Genomic DNA, 19,829 nt, shown 5'->3' with positions numbered 1-19,829 from the left:
CCTAGCCTGTCTTAAGACAACCACAATACACCAGCTAAACCATTTAAGGAACTATACAGTGTGCCCCCTGCTGGTCAAACTGAGACATTGCATTGGTCCATTTTCTCCAGTTGTTCTTCAGAGTGTTTACTATTCATTCTTCAGAGTCAGACTCAGACGGTTCACCCGGAGTTGACATCAAGAATAAAAAATAAAAAGGTGCGATGGTGCGCACAGTATTGGGAATCTCAATTTGATTTATAAATGGCACAACAGTTGGGAATCTCGATTTTTCTAACTAGCCAAGTGGCAAGAAAATCTGTCTTGCCACTTGAGGAATTTGGGTCGCAAATGGCAAGTGGCGAGTGCTAAATTCAAGCCCTGCACGCTGATAGAGTAATGTACCAGATGGACCAGTACGGTCCAAATGAATGTTCATTTCCAAAAATGATTCACCCCAAATGTGTCCATTTTTATTTAGCATTTTCTCCTCTTTTTCTCCCAATTTAGCCTTGATAATTCCCTGTGTGTGTCATGGTGTTTCCATGTACCTTGGTGAAGTTGTGCCAGAAAATCCTTCTACACTGTGTTGAGGTGTCACATATGGGATTAGTGTGTCTCGCGGCACATTGAACATTAACAGTAAAATACAATGATTTGTTTTTTTCTTCTCATCAATCTCATGATTCAAATGATACATTCCTTCTTGTTCTTGTGTGTTTATATTAGTTGGAGGACCAGGTGATGTGGTGAAGAGGTACAAGGAAGTCCTTGCCATTTTCCAGACGGGGAAGAATATGGCCAAATCCTTCGAGAAGTATGGAGTAGACAGACTACTATTGTGAGGACTGCAGCGATTGCCGAGCTTGCAATAGCTGCTCCAGAAGAATATGATCAGGTGGAGAAGGGGGTGACGGTGGCAGACTTTGCTAAAAGATGCAAGGAGGTTATAAAGGCCACTGAAGTCATTTCTGCTACAATACATAAAATGAAGGATGATAAAATTATGCCAGCCTATCATACTGTGTTATTGTATTATGTATAAAATTGAAATGCTGCAAAAAGAACGCAAACGTGATGTTGATAAAATAAAAGGTTTGATACCACAAATGAAACAGTTGATGAAACAAGAGAAAAATGTGTCGGAAGTGAAACAATGTATGGAGACCTTAAACACACTGTGTGAAAATGCTACAACTACGCACAGTAGACTGTTGCCTTTACTTCCTGAAGATGAACTCATCAAACAAAAAGAATGGTTTTCAACTATCATCGATTACAGCAATACATTTCAAAAGAGCACTCAAAACTGGATTGTTGAAACTGAACAAAACCCCTGTCAGGAGCACCAGGATTCATCAGAAATTAATGAAGAAATACAAATTGAGGATGACATTAAACCAAATGACAGTGTTTCAAATGTGGGAAGCCATAAAACACTTAAGTCAGAGAGCTCTTCAACTTCGTCCATACGTCTAAAGGCAGAAGCTGAGCTAGCAGCCTTAAACATGAGGCAAAGACTATTAAAAGAAAAGCATGCTTTGGAAGAAGAGGAACAACGCCTGCGCAAAAGGAGAGAAGAACTCAAACTCAACACTGAAATTGCAGAAAAAATGGCAACGCTGGAAATTCTCAAGATACGAAGCACAACAAGTGGAAAAGTGGCATCAAAGGTTTCTGATGGGATGAAATCATACTTTGAAAATACACAATCTAAGCAGTTATTTAATGTTGACGCAGATGAATTCATTCCAAAACAAATCAAAACAAATACAAACACAAACCTAAATATAACTCCACATGAACAAGAACAAGTGCAACTCCTTGTGAACCCCTCATTCAACACACAGGATTCACATGAACAACCAGGATTAAATGCAATGGATCTGGAACCCAGAAATGACATTATTGGCGTAATGATGAAGCAGAACGAAATAACAACGTTGCTAGTACAACAGCAAAGCCTCTCAGCTCTACCTAAAAGAGAAATCCCAATCTATGATGGCGATCCATTGGAATATCACACGTTCATTAAAGCTTTTGAGAATGGAGTTGAGAGAAACACAACTAACAGCAGTGATCGTTTATATTTTTTGGAACAACACACAATAGGTCATGCTAAAGAACTTGTGAGAAGCTGTCAACACATAAACTCAGAACGGGGATACATAAAAGCAAAAGCTTTATTAAATGAGCAGTTCGGTAATGAACAAAAGGTGGCCTCTGCTTACATGGATAAAGCCCTCTCGTGGCCTCTAATCAGAGCAGAGGACGTGAAGGCTCTGCAGGACTACAGCCTCTTCCTGAGAGGCTGCTGTAACTCCATGGAGGATGTGCAGTATCTTTCAGATATGGATATGCCTTCCAACATGTTGTGTGTCATTAAAAAGCTTCCTTACAAACTGAGAGACAGATGGAGGAACCATGCCTATGAGCTGCAGGAACAACACAAGCGGAGAGCTAAGCTCACAGACATTGCTTACTTCATTGAAAAGCAAGTGAAAATTCTGACTGATCCGGTGTTTGGCAACATACAAGACTCTGAATCAATAACCATAAATCGAGGATCAAACAAACCCAAGCTGCAACTTCGTCCTGGAAACAAGGAGAGTAGCTTTGCTACCACTGCAGGACCTGTGGAGAACAATTATCAGCCTGCAACGAAAGAAAGAGAAATTAAGCAAACGGGAAGGAAAGTATGCATCTGCTGTGGAGGAGGACACACATTAGATGTATGTGTACAGATGGGAATAATGCCACATCAACGGAAGATAGGCTTCTTAAAGGAAAATGGCATCTGTTTTGGCTGCTTGTGCACAGGGCACATCAGTAAAGATTGCAGGAAAAGGATCTCCTGCTCAAAGTGCAGCTTTAAACATCCCACCATACTTCACAAGGAACCCGTCAATGATTCCGTGCAGACAGAGAGGAGCCCAGAGCACGTTGACGGTACACTCGTGTCAAGTGGTCTTACAGGGGCTGGAGACCAGGACTGCAAACTGCCCATTGTGCCGGTCCAGGTCAAATCCAACAAAGGAACCAAAACTGTCATCACTTACGCTTTCCTGGACCAGGGGAGTACTGCTGTCTTCTGCACTGAAAGCTTAATGCACAAGCTCCACCTAACAGGGAGGAAGGGACGCATTCTCCTTCGAACCATGGGCCAGGAGAAAGTCGTAAGCAGTAACATAGTGTCAGGACTGGAGGTCGCCGGACTGGACGGGGACAATTTTTTCGAGCTACCAAGAGCTTACACACAAGAGTCCATGCCTGTAAACAGAGAAAATATTCCAACTGAAAGGGATATTGAGCAATGGCCACATCTGAAACATATTCACTTACCTCAGATTGATGCAGGAATAGAGCTACTGATTGGAACCAATGTTCCTAAAGCGCTGGAACCACTGGAAGTGATGTGTAGTGTGGATGATGGACCATATGCTAGGGCTGGGCGATATGGCAAAAAAAATGATCACGATTTTTTTCCCCATATTGAACGATCTCGATTTTTAATCACGATTTTTTAAATCAGAAGATCCCCCCTCCCTTCTGGAATAAAATAGAAAGAAACCAGAGATTCGTTTTTTTTTTATTAACAAATAAAGCAAATAGCATGTTTTAACAAGAATCCAGAATGCTACCAGTGGTGCCCACCGAAAAAACTAGGGATGCACCGAAATGAAAATTTGAGGCCGAAACTGAAGCGGAATAAAATTTAAAGACTTGGCTGAATACCGAGTAGCCTACTGAATAGCCTACGGAATGCGGTTGTTCACAGTTTTTCATTTATTTTGCAATTTTTTTCACAATTGCATAAATAAAATTGCAATGACATTATTAAAAACAAAAACAGTAAACTAATATGAGTTGAGCCACTGTCAAGCAGCTGGCGATGCGGTTGCTTAAATTGACCAACAGGTGGCTCTCTAACATCACAGATTGTTTACTGTGTGTGACTGACGCTGGTTAGTAATTAAGGAGTTAAAACTCACTCGCCACTTACAGGACTCAGTAGCCAGCAGAAACGGCAGTTTTATTACATTTATTAACTGTAGTACCGCTATTATGAGAGGTTATTTCTCACAGTATTAGCCTAAAGGGACTTAAGTCTGATTTATGGTCCTGCGTTACACCAACGCAGAGCCTACGGCGTCATCTGGTGAGCTCTGCTTGTTGCCTCCGCGCTCCGACACATTCACTCCGCTGAGCGCGCACGCACGCACACACACACCCATGTCGGGGCCGCGGAGTTTCTGAAGTCGGCGGTGATGAGTAATTTGTGGTACAAGCAGAGCGAATCACAGCTTTAATGGGTGCGTTTCGAAAACACAATACATCCATCACGAAGGGCATTTTGTGAATCCATCACACCCTCCTCCTGTACGCTCGGAAGAAGTTGTCCGGCGAAATAAATAAATAAATAACCGCAAACCGTGAGTCCCGGTCGGCTCGAAGCTAAGCTAACGCTAGCCTGCGGTTGTTGTCTTGTAGTTTTATTCTCTCTGGTCACGCTTGCTCCCACCAGTGCAGGGGAGGCAGATGTGACTAGTTTACTGCCTATGGTCATGCAACTTGCTGCGGCATATCATGCATGATCAATTAATGCAGACAGCGCGGTGCCAGGGAAGCGGGTTGTGATTGGTTGTCGTGCACTTTGCTGCAGCATGTTTTGCACGTGATCGAGAAAGTAGACCCACAGCTGATCACCGTGATCGAACTTAATTTGATCGCGATCACAAATCGAGATCGTATAATCGCCCAGCCCTACCATATGCCATCCGAACCTTGCTGGGCTGGACTGTTAATGGTCCACTGACAGGAAACAGTGGAGAGACTGTTAGCTGGGAGCATCCACAAGTAACTGTCAACAGAGTTTCGGTTGTGAACCTGGATGACCTCTGGCAGCAACAGTTTAAGAATGACTTCCCTGAAAGTAGCATTGAAGAGCAACTGGGGATGTCAAAGGAAGATGAAAGGTTCCTGAAGTTTGTCACCAACTCAGCAAAACAGGTGGAGGGGCATTATCAGATTGCTTTACCTTTAAGGAACATTGATATCAGCATGCCAAACAACAAGAGAGTGGTTGAGCAACGTTTGTGTCATCTGAAAAGAAGGTTTCAGAAGGACTCAACGTTCCACACTGAATATAACACCTTTATAAACAACCGTCTGGCTAAAGGCTATGCTGAGAAGGTGCCAGAAGAGGAGCTGGACCGTGGTGATGGAAAAGTATGGTACATACCACACCACAGAGTTTACCATCCCACCAAAAGAAAGGTCAGAGTTGTGTTTGACTGTGGAGCAAGATATGAAGGAATATCTACCTCAGCTACAGGAGCGTCAAAGATGGGCAGGAGTGAAGAGGAATCTGGTTGTGGGAGACCTTGTCATTATCATGGACAGCACGGCACCTCGTGGCCTGTGGGACGAGTGATACAGACCTTCCCAGACCGAAGAGGATTCGTCCGTCAGGTGCGGATTAAAACCCGGAGTAGCTGCCTGGATCGACCAATCACAAAGGTTTGCCTGCTGCAGGAGGCTGAGGCCATCTGAGGATGTACCGGCTTCAGTTGTGACTTTTTTTGGGATTTTTTCTTCTTTCCTTTGGACTGTTTGACTTTGACCATTGAGACTGTGGACTTTGAGTCATATGATTCAAGAAGAAAGAAGATTCGTGTGTGGATTATGGGTTGGACATTTTGAGCTTTAATGTTAAAATGATTGTCTTATTATGTCAGTAATTATTGAGATTAGTTCAATAATTAGGGGCTGGTGTGTAGGAGCCACATATTGATGTTTCATTTGTTTGGTCTGGTTGCCACGGTGATGAAGGAAGTTTGGGTCACGTGGGTCATCACCGTAGCTTATATAAGGAATCAAATCACCTGCACTGGGCAGGAGAGAGGCGAGTTGGGTAGCCGTAATTTTTGTTGACCGCATTTTATTGATCTCCCCGATTACACTTTGCAGTGTACACATTTAAAACCTAAGTGAATGTAATCGGGAGGCCGATTTGGCTGAGCACCTGTCATTAAACGCCATAAAAACGTATCTCGGACTCAGCGTGCTTCTATGTCAGCAGCAGCGCGTCATACAAATATACAGGACCCAACAAAAACTCTCAAGCGGCTCTAATAAGTACAGGAAAGCCGCAATAATATATATTCAAGTAGCCTCATAGTTGTATCAACATCTGCATCTGACTGTTATATTAAAAAAGTACATATTTGCCCATTAACATGTGTAACTTCAATTACACATTTTTTTCTCTTAAAAATAAAATAAATAAATAAGATTTTATTTTATTTTTCAAATGCTATCTTATTTTATTTCTTTACCAGCAGTTTGAATTTCCCCTTTTCTTTGTTAATTGTCTCAACACATTTTTATAATAAATTAATATAAACACATCTTAGCAATTTAAAAGTTTTGCAGTTTTTCTTTCTTCCCCTTAATCTTATGCCCTCACTTTCTGTCGTTCAGTGAGAGAACTGAGCTCTAATTTCTCCTGCCAGGACTTTAAATCTGGGCTGGATGGTGTCAGGTTCTCATGCACATGAGAAGGTGCTCATTGATGAACCTGGAACGATATTTAGTTTTAATTCTGTTCATTGTGGAGAAAGCTGCTTCACAGCTGTATGTGGACCCAAACATGTTTAAGATGGTCAGCTTATTTTCTGTGACTTCAGTTCAGACTTGAGTGGATATGTTTGATGAAAAACTTTGTGTTTTGTTTCAGTGGCGTTTCATTTTTGCACTTTGAACGCCACGGTCTCTGAACGTATGAGACACTGGTTTTGTCCCAGTGGGAAGACTGAACCAGGATGAATCTGTCCATTCCGGGTTGAACTTCCCTTTCCACCTGTTAGGCTTCTCATCTCTGTAAGAGTCAAGCTAATTACTTACTAAGTAACTTACTAAGTTTTATTTACATTAATAAGTTGTCAGGACTGCGCGTGTCGGATTTCATCCGAGCCTGATCAGCTGAGACGGCCGGGCAGAACCCGCAGCTCTCTGGCTGCTGCAGGCAGCAGAGTCACTTTCCGATGCTTTTGCGAGCCCGAACAACAGTCCAGTCCAGACGACACATCTACATGTACAATCCTTCAGCAGTAACGATGGAGCCCACCGCCCGAGCGGCACCGACCTCCCCGGCTGCGCGGACGAGTCAGGGTAAATGATCACGCCGCGGCGCTCGCTCTGGGCGCAGACCCAAGTAATCGATCCCTGATCCTGGCGGATCTAAACCTACTCTGTGCAAAATGAAGGATTTTCTCTATAAATACACACCATTTATCTTACTATTACACCTAGAGCTAGCTGAGGGTCTTCTCCTCATTTGGTCGGGAGTTGCTATGCAGTCCCGCGGCCCCCGCGGCCCACACGTACAAAACTGAATTTTTTTCGCGGCCCACTAGATGGCGCTCGCGGCCCAAGTGTGGGCCGCGGCCCTATGGTTAAGAATCATCGACCTAAGGGATAAATGTGTTACACTTTACAATAAGGGTCCAGAATATTATTTACTAATGGTTAATTATGGTTAAGTAATGCTTATGAGGCAGTTAAGCATTAATAATGTGTTACCTAAGGGATACATGTGTTACACTTTACAATAAGGGTCCAGAATAGTATTTACTAATGGTTAATTATGGTTAAGTAATGCTTATGAGGCAGTTAAGCATTACTAATGTGTTACCTAAGGGATAAATGTGTTACACTTTACAATAAGGGTCCAGAATATTATTTACTAATGGTTAATTATGGTTAAGTAATGCTTATGAGGCAGTTAAGGATTAATAATGTGTTACCTAAGGGATACATGTGTTACACTTTACAATAAGGGTCCAGAATAGTATTTACTAATGGTTAATTATGGTTAAGTAATGCTTATGAGGCAGTTAAGCATTAATAATGTGTTACCTAAGGGATAAATGTGTTACACTTTACAATAAGGGTCCAGCAAGCCTTTACTAATGGTTAAGTAATGGTTATGAGCCACTCCTATACATTTATTAAGGTTTATGTCAGGTTACCGTTCATAAGGTCAGGTAAGCTACCTGATAACATACACAGCACCATTAGGAAATGATTATTTAAGACTCTAAATAGTGGTTTAATAATGCCCATCCAGTAAACATGTACACCATTAGTGAATGATTAGTAGATGTATTAGGTAGCTGTTACTTAATGCTTATTCACTCCAAATAAACACCATTAGTAAATGATTACTAGGGACATTATTAACGTTTTACGTATGTATTAACTAATGTATTACTTTATACTAAGTAATGCATACATAAGGATAAATAATTACATCATGTAACGTTTATTAATGCTTACTAATGTATTAATTAACTCTGAGCAGTAGGCATTAATTAACTGTTTATTAATGCATTAACTAATATGCTAATTCATGTTAAGTAATACATAATAATGGTTATTTAACTATTATTAAACTGTTAATTAATGCTTAATAATGCATTAACTAACGTTAATTAAGGGACCCTTATTGTAAAGTGTTACCCAGAATAGTATCTACTAATGGTTAATTATGGTTAAGTAATGCTTATGAGGCAGTTAAGCATTAATAATGTGTTACCTAAGGGATAAATGTGTTACACTTTACAATAAGGGTCCAGAATAGTATCTACTAATGGTTAATTATGGTTAAGTAATGCTTATGAGGCAGTTAAGCATTAATAATGTGTTACCTAAGGGATAAATGTGTTACACTTTACAATAAGGGTCCAGCAAGCCTTTACTAATGGTTAAGTAATGGTTATGAGCCACTCCTATACATTTATTAAGGTTTATGTCAGGTTACCGTTCATAAGGTCAGGTAAGCTACCTGATAACATACACAGCACCATTAGGAAATGATTACTTAAGACTCTAAATAGTTGTTTAATAATGCCCATCCAGTAAACATGTACACCATTAGCGAATGATTAGTAGATGTATTAGGTAGCTGTTACTTAATGCATATTCACTCCAAATAAACATCATTAGTAAATGATTACTAGGGACATTATTAACGTTTTACTTATGTATTAACTAATGTATTACTTAATACTAAGTAATGCATACATAAGGATAAATAATTACATCATGTAACGTTTATTAATGCTTACTAATGTATTAATTAACTCTGAGCAGTAGGCATTAATTAACTGTTTATTAATGCATTAACTAATATGCTAATTAATGTTAAGTAATACATAATAATGGTTATTTAACTATTATTACACTGTTAATTAATGATTAATAATGCATTAACTAACTGTTTATTAATGCATTAACTAATATGCTAATTAATGTTAAGTAATACATAATAATGGTTATTTAACTATTATTAAACTGTTAATTAATGCTTAATAATGCATTAACTAAGGTTAATTAAGGGACCCTTATTGTAAAGTGTTACCAACTTATTTATTTCACATAATGATTTTTCATCTTTAATGGGAAAGGCTAATCACAATTTACAAAACATTTCAAAATGGTTTAAAATTAACAAACTATCACTGAATATAAAAAAAATCTAATTTTATTATATTTGCATCAAAAAATTAAATATATTGTAAATCTAACACCGGTCTGTCTACAGGAGATGATCCGCTCACTCAGGTTACATCAACAACCTTCCTTGGTGTAATTATACATGAAAGTTTAAGCTGGAAAAACCACATCAACCATGTCTGTAACAAATACCTAAATCTATTGGTATTATTGGCAAATTCCGTAGTTTGGTGAATGAAAATTGTCTCCCAACTCTTTATTATAGCTTGATATATCATATCTCATTTACTGTAATAGTATTTGGGGAGCTACCTACAACACACATCTTCATAAACTTCATATGTTGTAAAAAAGATTCTGCAGGATTGCCACACACAGTAATTGGTCTGCTCATTCTGCCCCTCTTTTCAAACAACTCAATATTTTACCCAACTTTAAGTTAAATACATATTAAACCTGCAATTTTATTTTCAAAGTATTGTTCCTGCCAGTTTCATTTTCTTTGCCATGTAAAGATTTTTTTTCAGTTCAACAGTGATATGCACCATTTTAATACAAGACTATGGGCAGAAATATGTGCCACTAGAAACTGAATTTGAATAATTTATATTTGAATTTGAATTGCTCAACTTGAATAATTCCATCAAAAAACTGAATCTGAATCACACAATTTGAATTTGTATTGTTTAATTTGAATCATTGCATTGAAAAACTGAATCTACATTCAGTTCTCACAATTCAAATTCAGTTCTTGCAATTCAATTTCAATTCTACTGTGCCAGACATCCGGGTCTTCCGCAGGAACAGCAATCGAGTGCAGATACAAAGAACTCCTTTTCACGTAGCCTACTATAACCTCTATTTTCTTTCAACGATATAAACGACCAATGGGAGCTAGATATTTAAACCTATTGTGTTTTCTCCATTCTGTGTAAAAAGTGTAGATTCATATCTTGCCGTTTTGTAGAAAAATTTCTGCTGAGGAGTGTGTGAAGATTTGCGGTAAGCCTGAATTATGGTTCTGCGTTAAATCGACGCAGAGCCTACGGCGTAGGGTACGCGGCGACGCGTGCGGTACGGTTGGTGTAACGCGGAACCATAAATCAGCCTTGACACGTGACGAGTGCGCGCAGGGAGGAGAGGGGGACAGAGGGGGTGAGGAACATCCAGGTCGCACCACAACTGTTTTCGCTGATCTATTTTTGGCTCTACCTCCTTTGTCATCATATTCACATTAATAATAACTGTTTATCAGAAATCCCACGTTTAAATATCTTATTAAAGCAGTTTTTTTTCTCTGTGTGTGTGTGTGTGTGTGTGTGTGTGTGTGTGTGTGTGTGTGTGTGTGTGTGTGTGTGTGTGTGTGTGTGTGTGTGTGTGTGTGTGTGTGTGTGTGTGTGTGTGTGTGTGTCTTTTTAACAGAGGTGTCTTCAGTATTCACATTCATTACTCAGGTAGAAGTATAGATACTAGAGTTTAAAAATACTCCTGTAGAAGTTGAAGTATCAACTCAAGTTTTTTACTCAAGTAAAAGTATAGAAGTACTGTTTTCAATTCTACTTAAAGTATAAAAGTAATGTAAGGGGGAAAAAGCCATTAAGGACAAAAGCCATTGAAAATGAATGCATCTTAGTATAATGCAAATATATTAAAGAACCATATTTGTGTACTATTGAGCATTAACATGTGTTTCAGAGAGCAGGAGATATGATGACTAGTTGCCTATATTTAATGGTGCAAAAAGTCAAACTTCAGAGGCATGTTATCATTTATCCTAACCTTTATTGGAATGTACATCCAAGTTTAGTTGCCGGAATCTGAGGGAACGGATGTAAGAACAAAACTGGACAAGAACATCTGAAACAACCACAACCAAATTCACTCTATCCGGATGGAGCAATTTAACTGGATAGTTTTTATTTAAAGGCTGAAATGAAATAGAGTAACGAGGCTGTTTTTAAAATGTAAGTAAGTAAGTAAGTAGGAGTATGTAGAAGTATGTACCCTCCAGGAAAGTGATTGAAGCTGCAAAGTCTGCACCTACAATTACAACAGGTACAACAAAATTGAAGTCCTGGACACACACACACACACACACACACACACACACACACACACACACACACACACACACACACACACACACACACACACACACACACACACACACACACACACACACACACACACACACACACACACACACACCATCACCACCACCTCAGTGCGTGATTCAGTATGTATGTGGTTTAGAATTGGAGCTTAACAAGCGAATTTCGGGAGCAGGACCACGCCTCAACCACGCCTCAACCACGCCTCCTCCGGCACCACGCCTCTTCCGGCAAACCTTCAAATACCAGCCTAACCTTCACTTCCTCTTCGCTCTCGTTCTATGCACGCTGGCTCTCGGGCAGCACGTCAACGCTACTACACACTCTCGTATCTCGAAAACAGTTACTCACCCATTCAGGCATCATGGATCTCGTGTTGCTACCGCCTTCGGACCACGATCGGCTTGCAGGAGATCACCAGCAACATGCACCAGCTGATCGGGATCGGGATTTCCTCCGAGGAGGAAAACTCTTCAGCCGTCGCTGAAGCGCCGCTCTTCCGGGCCCCCACGGCAGCCCGGCGAGCCGGTCAAGCCCCGTATCCTCTGTGATCCACATCCGTCCGGTTCACCTCTCCTGAACATCCTGGATCGTCGCCGCAGGTCTCCGACTCCTCCTGTGTTCCCCGCCATTGATCCGACAGCGCAGGTTGCGCAATCCGCCCCCCACCCCCCACCCCCGGGGGGTGCCGCGCAGCGAGACCGAGCCGCCCCGTCCGCCCCGGTGTCCCGCCAAGAGCCCGCCGACCTCCCACGTCGGCTGCCGCTCCGGCGGCGGTTTATTCCTCCGGAACGCACGTGTTCTCCAACCCTTTTTCTTTTCTCTCAGCCACCTGCGGAGCTGCTGTCAACGCTGGCTCCAGCGACACGCACCCACAAACGAGTGGTCCATCCCGTCCGGTCCATCTCTCATCAACATCCTGGATCGCGGCAGCCCGCCCGCAGGTGCGTTCCCCGTCCCCCGGCCCGCCTCCGTCATCGGCGGGGACGCGGGCAATCCCAGGCTGCGCAATCCGCTGGCGGTCTAGCCACGCCCCGGCAGGGGCCCCGACGGCCCGCCTTTTGCAGGTGTTTCGGGCTGGACTGTCGCCACCCTCCATAGGGCCACCGCCTGGTGGAGGAGTCCCTTTTTCACCGCATGGACAAAAAGAAAAAACTTCTCAACTTCTCAATCTCATGCCAGCCTGCCACGCCATCAGCCCCGCCGACACCTGCTCTCTTCCGGATGACGTCATCACGCCAACTCCGAGGGCGCGCCGTGACGTCGACCCCCAGGTCTCGCACTCAGAAGATTTTCCAGTGGCCAGCCACGGTACTGCGCCAAAAAAAAAAAAAAAAAAAAAAATCATCCCATGGGGCCCCGAAAGCTTTTCCCATAGACCGCAATAGTAAAAGAGAAGCGATCGTACAAACCGGACGTTGAGCATTACCTTTACTCACAAGGTCTTTTATTAACATTCTCGTTAAACATAATCTCCGAACAACGTTGCCTCATTGCAGGAACCTCAACTGCACATGAGCGGTCTTTCACCTTAAGCCGTCCGTGTGGAAACATAAACGATTCCATCGTTACACTGCCCACCTCCAGCAAGTACAACAGCTAACTTCGGCCGGGGTTGCTAGCACCGGGTTTCTAGGCCCCCCCCCAGTCCACCCCCGGCACCTACAACAGCTAACTCAGCCGGGGTTTTTAGCACCGGGATGCTAGAAACCCTGGCTATGCTCATTCAGCAGCCTCAACCGCCAGTGCTAGAAGGGGCTCTTGGCACCGGGTTGCCAGGATCCTCTGCTTCCCAGCTCCATCAGTCCCAGCAGGTTACCTCGGTTGGGGGCCACCGGCATCGTGATGTCGGTACCCGGCATCCCTCCCTCCGCATTTCAACCCGTTCCTTCCTCAACCCGTTCCGGCCCCGCAGGCAACTACTCATTTCACCCCGTCTACAGCTAATTCCGCCGTCCGTCATCCCAACGCTTTCGCTTCCCGCCCTTCCCCAGTTCCGGCCAGTGCCTGGCTTCCCTCCCACCGCATTTCGGCCCGGTTTTCTTCCTCGACTCGTTCCGGCCCCGCGGGCAGCTGCTCGTTCGCCCTGTCCGCGGCTGGTCCCGCCGCCCGTCATCCCAACGCTTTCGCTTCCCGCACTTCTCCGGTTCCGGCCAAACCTGCGCAAACAAACCTACAACAGCTAACTTCGGGGCCGGGGTAACTAGCACCGGGTTGCTAGCCCCCCCCAGCCCACCCCCAACACCTACAACAGCTAACTCAGCGGTGTTACTAGCACCGGGATGCTAGCACACCCCGCCATGTTTCGGAGGAGGCAAACTCCTCAGCCGCCGCCGTGCCCGAAACACCGCTCTCCCGAGCCTGACAGCCGCCCAGAAACTTCTGCCTCTTCCGTCGTCCACATTCCACTCGGTTCATCCCTTCTGAACATCCGGCATCACTGCAGCTCACCATCTTCCAGCCTTTCCAGCCCACCTCCGCCATCGGAGGGAAGAGGACGCGGACAATCCGGATCAGCCCATAGCCGTCGTTCGCAGGTCGGATTTCCACCCACACCAGCAATCTCCTCACTCCCTCCCCAAGGTCCCTGGCACTGGGATGCCACTACAGCAGCTAGATCCGGCTGGGGTTTCTGGCACCGGGATGCCACTACAGCAGCTAGATCCGGCTGGGGTTTCTGGCACCGGGATGCCACTGCCCCCCCCCCCAGCCCACCTCCACCAACTACAGCAGCTAGATCCGGCTGGGGTTTCTGGCACCGGGATGCCACTACAGCAGCTAGATCCGGCTGGGGTTTATGGCACCGGGATGCCACTACGGCAGCTAGATCCGGCTGGGGTTTCTGGCACCGGGATGCCACCGCCCCCCCCAGCCCACCTCCACCAACTACAGCAGCTAGATCCGGCTGGGTTTATGGCACCGGGATGCCACTACGGCAGCTAGATCCGGCTGGGGTTCCGGCAATGGGATGCCGCTGCCCCCCCCCAGCCCACCTCCACCAACTACTGCAGCTAGATCCGGCCGGGGTTTCTGGCACCGGGATGCCACTGCCCCCCTCAGCCCACCTCCAGCACCTACAACAGCTAACTTCAGCCGGGGTTACTGGCACCGGGATGCCACTGCCCCCCTCAGCCCACCTCCACCAACTACAGCCGCTAGATCCGGCCAGGGTTTCTGGCACCCTCTCTCATCGCCACCCGCTTCCGGGCTGGTGTACTTCAGCGTCCGCTGGCGAGGTGCATACTACTTGCAGTCAGTCACTGCAAGAGTAGCCCCTAACTTTTCGACACCTTCAGAGGCCCTCTGCTGGATCCTCTCCAACAACCACGGCATTCCTTCCTCGTCCATCTCTTGAATGATTCGTCATCGTTACCCCTCTCTCATCGCCACCCGCTTCCGGCCTGGTCACCCCGACTTCCGTTTTCTCCGAACTCGGGGTTCCATTGTCCGCTGAGAAAACGGCGGGCCCCTCCACCTCCCTCGAATTCCTTGGTATCACTCTCGATACGGATCTGTTTCAGGCTTCTCTTCCAACCGAAAGCTCAACCGAATCGGTCTTCTTATTTATCGGTCTTCTATTTCCTCTTAGCTCCAGGCTGCACCAAACGCCAACTCCTCTCCCTCCTGGGCCACCTCAATTTTGCCATGCGCATTATTCCCCAAGGGCGGGCCTTCATCTCACACTTGCCGTCCATCGCTTCCGCTGTTCCATCTCTCTTGTCTCCCATCTCCCCAGACAACTCGAGCCGTGCCGAGCTTCGTTGTGGCTCAACCTCCTTGCCACCTGGAAGGGGATCACTTTCTTTTATGATGACCAACTGGCTCACCCCCACGACATCAATCCATACACTGATGCTGCTCCTTCAATCGATTTTGGGGGCTTTTACGATGGCAGATGGTTCGCAGCAGGACGGCCCTCAGAGCGCGCAAACGAATACCACAACGTTTCGACCGAACCATAGATCATCATCGTCATTGCCATAGTCATTGCCATCGTCATTTGCATCATCATCGTTATCGCCTTCGTTATCGCCTTCGTTATCGCCTTCGTCATCGCCATCGCCATCGTCATCATCGCCATCATCATCATCGCCATCATCATCATCATTCATCGCCATCATCATCGCCATCGTCTTCGCCATCGTCTTCGCCACCATCATCGCCATCATCTTCATCGTCATCGTTATCTCCTTCGTCATCGCCATCGCCATCGACATCGTCATTGCCATCATCATTTGCATCGTTATCGTCATCGTTATCGCCTTCGTCATCGCCATCGCCATCATCATCATCGCCATCATCATTCATCGGCATCGTCTTCGCCACCATCATCGTCATCGCCATTGTCATCGCCATCGACATCGTCATTGCCATCATCACTTGCATTGTCATTGGCATCGGCATCGTTATCGTCATCGTCATCGTCATCGCCTTCGTCTTCGTCTTCGTCATCGTCATCGCCTTCGTCTTCGCCATCGTCATCGCCTTCGTCATCATCATCATCGCCATCATCATTCATCGCCATCATCATCGGCATCGTCTTCGCCACCATCATCGTCATCGCCTTCGTCTTCGCCTTCGCCATCGTCATCGCCTTCGTCATCGCCATAATCATCGCCATCATCATCATCGCCATCATCATTCATCGCCATCTTCTTCGCCACCATCATCGCCATCATCTTCATATCGATAAGTATCGACATAATTAATAAAGGACGCTCCAACTCCACATCCATCATGCTGTTCATGCGCCGTCTAGTCTGGCACTCAGCCATACATCAATTTATCCTCCATGCAGCACATGTCCCCGGTCACTCCACCACCATCACCGACTCTCTTTCTCGTTTCTCATCCCCGAAGACCAATCTCCCCTGAATACTTCGAGACCCTGGCCAACTACTTGTCTTCCTGGAAAACACAGAGCACATCTTCAACAGATCCTTGCGTCCGAGTCAGGACAGTCGTCACCAGTTTCTGGTTTCACCATCGCTTCCGTCATATACTCTCCTTATCTGGCATCTCCCCAACGCACTACTCCGGTCACTCCTTAGGATCGGAGCCGCCACTTCAGCCTCCCAGCCACGTATCCCAGAGCACCTCATACAGCTCATGGGCCGATGGTCCTCCCAACTATCATCGCTACATTCGCTCAGATCTTAGCGACCTCAGATCCGCTCAGTCTCATCTCCTTAAATAATCCACGGTTTTGGGGGTTCGTCGTTGCCCGGGCGCTGCGGCGGATTCCCTACCAGCTTCCCCACAACGCATCGACTGATCCATAGATCATCATCATCGCCATTGTCATCGCCATTATCATCACCATCGTCATCGTTATCATCTTCGTATCAATAAATCATTTAAACGTATCCTGTTGATGGCGTGGTCCTTGCTAGTGAATTGGAGCTTAACAAGCGAATTTCGGGAGCAGGACCACGCCTCAACCACGCCTCAACCACGCCTCCTCCGGCACCACGCCTCTTCCGGCAAACCTTCAAATACCAGCCTAACCTTCACTTCCTCTTCGCTCTCGTTCTATGCACCCCTCCCCCCCACCCCTTTTCTCTTCTCCTTCTTCCCTCTCTTTCTCTACCTCATAGATTCCTAGGGGGTTCGTCGTTGCCCGGGCGCTGCGGCGGATTCCCTACCAGCTTCCCCACAACGCATCGACTGATCCATAGATCATCATCATCGCCATTGTCATCGCCATTATCATCACCATCGTCATCGTTATCATCTTCGTATCAATAAATCATTTAAACGTATCCTGTTGATGGCGTGGTCCTTGCTAGTGAAGATGACATTATTGACAGCATTGATTTTTGTTATTATTGTATGTACAATTGTAGCCTATATTGTATTTTATTGTCATTAATATTAAACATATTTGGCTCCAAGAAGGCTGTAGAGTCATTTTGGGAGGTACATTTTAGCACATTTCATTGTAGCTATGGATTTAAAGCTAATTAAAAGTCGTCTTGTTTATCAGGGCAGGGATGTTGTGAGTGGAGCATTCCAACCGCTACCCCAGAAAATCTCCCTCTTTTTCACAGCCCAATGTTGGCAGGTATGGATATGTATAAAGTCCATGACTTAAAAATATAGAATACAAAGATTAGTAATTGCCGGTGGATACAGCTGGAGGTTCGTGTGAACAGTTTTAGAGGCTTCTCTTTTACTATTGCGGTCTATGGGAAAAAAGCTTTCTGGGCCCCATGGGATTTTTTGTTGCAGTACCGCGGCTGGCCACTGGAAAAAATCGGCGTGCCTGCGGAGTGCGAGACCGGGGGGCTGGAATGTCCCTCGTCGGTCCTCAAGATGGCGCTGACAACAAAAAACGTCACGTGACTGATACCCGAGTTCTTTGTATCTGCACTCGATTGCTGTTCCTCCAGAAGACCCGGATGTCTGGCACAGTAGAATTGAAATTGAATTTCAAGAACTGAATTTGAATTGTGAGAACTGATTTTAGATTCAGTTTTTCGGAATGTAGATTCAGTTTTTCAATGCAATTATTCAAATTAAACAACACAAATTCAAATTATGTGATTCAGATTCAGTTTTTTAATGCAATTATTCAAGTTGAGCAATTCAAATTCAAATATGAATGATTCAAATTCAGTTTCTAGTGGCACATATTTCTGCCCATAGGTGACCTGGTCAGGTGACTAAAGGCTGATTTATGGTTCCGCGTTACACCAACGCAGAGTCTACGGCGTAGGGTACGCGTCGATTTAACGCAGAACCGTAAATCAGGCTTTAAGATCCGTTTACCGTGTAACTGAATGCGAGCGTCCGACTATCGCGTCGAGCTGCGTGACATCAGACGCTCTCTGTCCACACTGAAACCGTTAAACTCGCAGCCAGTTAGGACAGTCCAATACAATAAAAATAAAGCAATGGAATTGATTTTGTCGCCGAAGCTCCCTAGCATGGGACACGCTTTGTGTACGCAGCCGCTGCTCTTCTGCCCAGAGAGGCTTTGTTCCCTCCCCTGCTACACGTCATTCAGGCAGCCAATCAGCACAGAGCCTCATTATCATAGCCTCCCCTCCCCTCAGAATCCCTCACAGATAATGAAGTTAGAAGTGGTAAAACTAGAGACATGGCCCACAGGCTGAATTTCTGTTTCATGTAGAAAAAACTATCTTTAGATTGTTTTTAAGACATTCAAGGCCTGTTTAAAATATACATTAAATGCCATAATAGGTCACCTTTAAATGCCATAATAGGTCCCTTTTAAGAAAAATTATTTATTAGACTCTTCATCCTTCCACCTGTCCCTCCTCCTCCTATCTATCCATTCTCCTCCTCTTCCTCCTCCTCCTCCACAGGTGCAGCTCTGACTCATTCCAGGATCAGTTCAGTTGCGTCTCAGTGGGTTTTGTTCAGACTGCAGAATCTTCATCTTCAACTCTTTGGACTGTTTGAAGAAACTGTAAGTTTGAAATTTGTCTTCAGGATCTTTCCTGTTTGTTTCTGCTCCTCTATGGTTGGAGAAAGTATTCACTGCAGACTTTGATCATTCTTGTGTATGAAAACAAATCTACATGATTGTTAGATGACAATATTTTTATTGGATTTATTTGTGATCTGCTGGAGCCATTTTGCATAAATGTGATTTATGTTTAAGATAATACCTTTTGTAAGACTTTGGTTTTATATTTGTTCTAACCGGTGACTACTCACAAAACAGAATATTGCATTTCTATTGGCTGCTGTATGTAGAATAAATATACGGTCACTCAGTGAAAGTTTACAAGTCACTGGACCTTTGAGCAACACAGGCTTTTGACCAGCATCATTTTTTTCTATTTACAAAAGTTAAGGATTTGGTTCTGTATTCTGTATGATTTTTCAGTTTTTTGGAGTAAACATACAAAAGAAGAACTTAGCGTTAAGACCTTTCCTTTACGTCATCGGTGTGCTGGGTGCAAAACACTTTATGGTCCAAAGCTGGTGAGGCAGCTGCTGCTGCAACCACAGATCAGAAACACAGTGATGATCAGCTGGGGATTAGTTTTCTTCATCAATCAAACTGTGAGGTGTTTTTATTTTCTGGAATTAAGTTGTCGTCTGTAGCAAATAAAGTCAGTTTGGTTCCTGGAAGAAGTTGTTCTTTGGTACTTGTGTAACTACTGAAGATGGCGTATCTTCATCCAGAAGACTTCCTGACTGAACTTCCAATAGTATCAATGTTGACACATAAGCTCCCCAGAGGTT

The 19,829-nt window shown here is 44.6% G+C and overlaps 3 protein-coding genes across 4 annotated transcripts in view; 2 read left to right on the top strand and 1 right to left on the bottom strand.

Annotated features, from left to right (window-relative positions):
- LOC133440368 (zinc finger protein 37-like) overlaps nucleotides 1–19,829 on the top strand; it is an 801,383-nt gene that overhangs the window by 130,002 nt on the left and 651,552 nt on the right. The window lies entirely within an intron of this gene.
- Nucleotides 1–19,829, bottom strand: part of LOC133424054 (gastrula zinc finger protein XlCGF57.1-like) — a 102,677-nt gene that overhangs the window by 17,028 nt on the left and 65,820 nt on the right. The gene's annotated exons all lie outside the window — the stretch shown is intronic.
- LOC133440345 (NACHT, LRR and PYD domains-containing protein 3-like) overlaps nucleotides 18,821–19,829 on the top strand; it is a 36,105-nt gene continuing 35,096 nt past the window's right edge. Inside the window, exon 1 of one of the 2 annotated variants that reach the window (XM_061717585.1) lies at nucleotides 18,821–19,044. The gene's annotated coding sequence lies outside the window, so the exon portion shown is untranslated. The remainder of the gene's footprint in view (nucleotides 19,045–19,829) is intronic. The other variant, XM_061717584.1, reaches the window with a different exon arrangement.

The sequence above is a fragment of the Cololabis saira genome, chromosome 3 (genome assembly GCF_033807715.1).
Source record: "Cololabis saira isolate AMF1-May2022 chromosome 3, fColSai1.1, whole genome shotgun sequence".
In the NCBI taxonomy this organism is placed as follows: Eukaryota; Metazoa; Chordata; class Actinopteri; order Beloniformes; family Belonidae; genus Cololabis; species Cololabis saira.
Note: the sequence above shows the minus strand (reverse complement) of the source record. Positions and strands in the feature narration are given on the sequence as shown.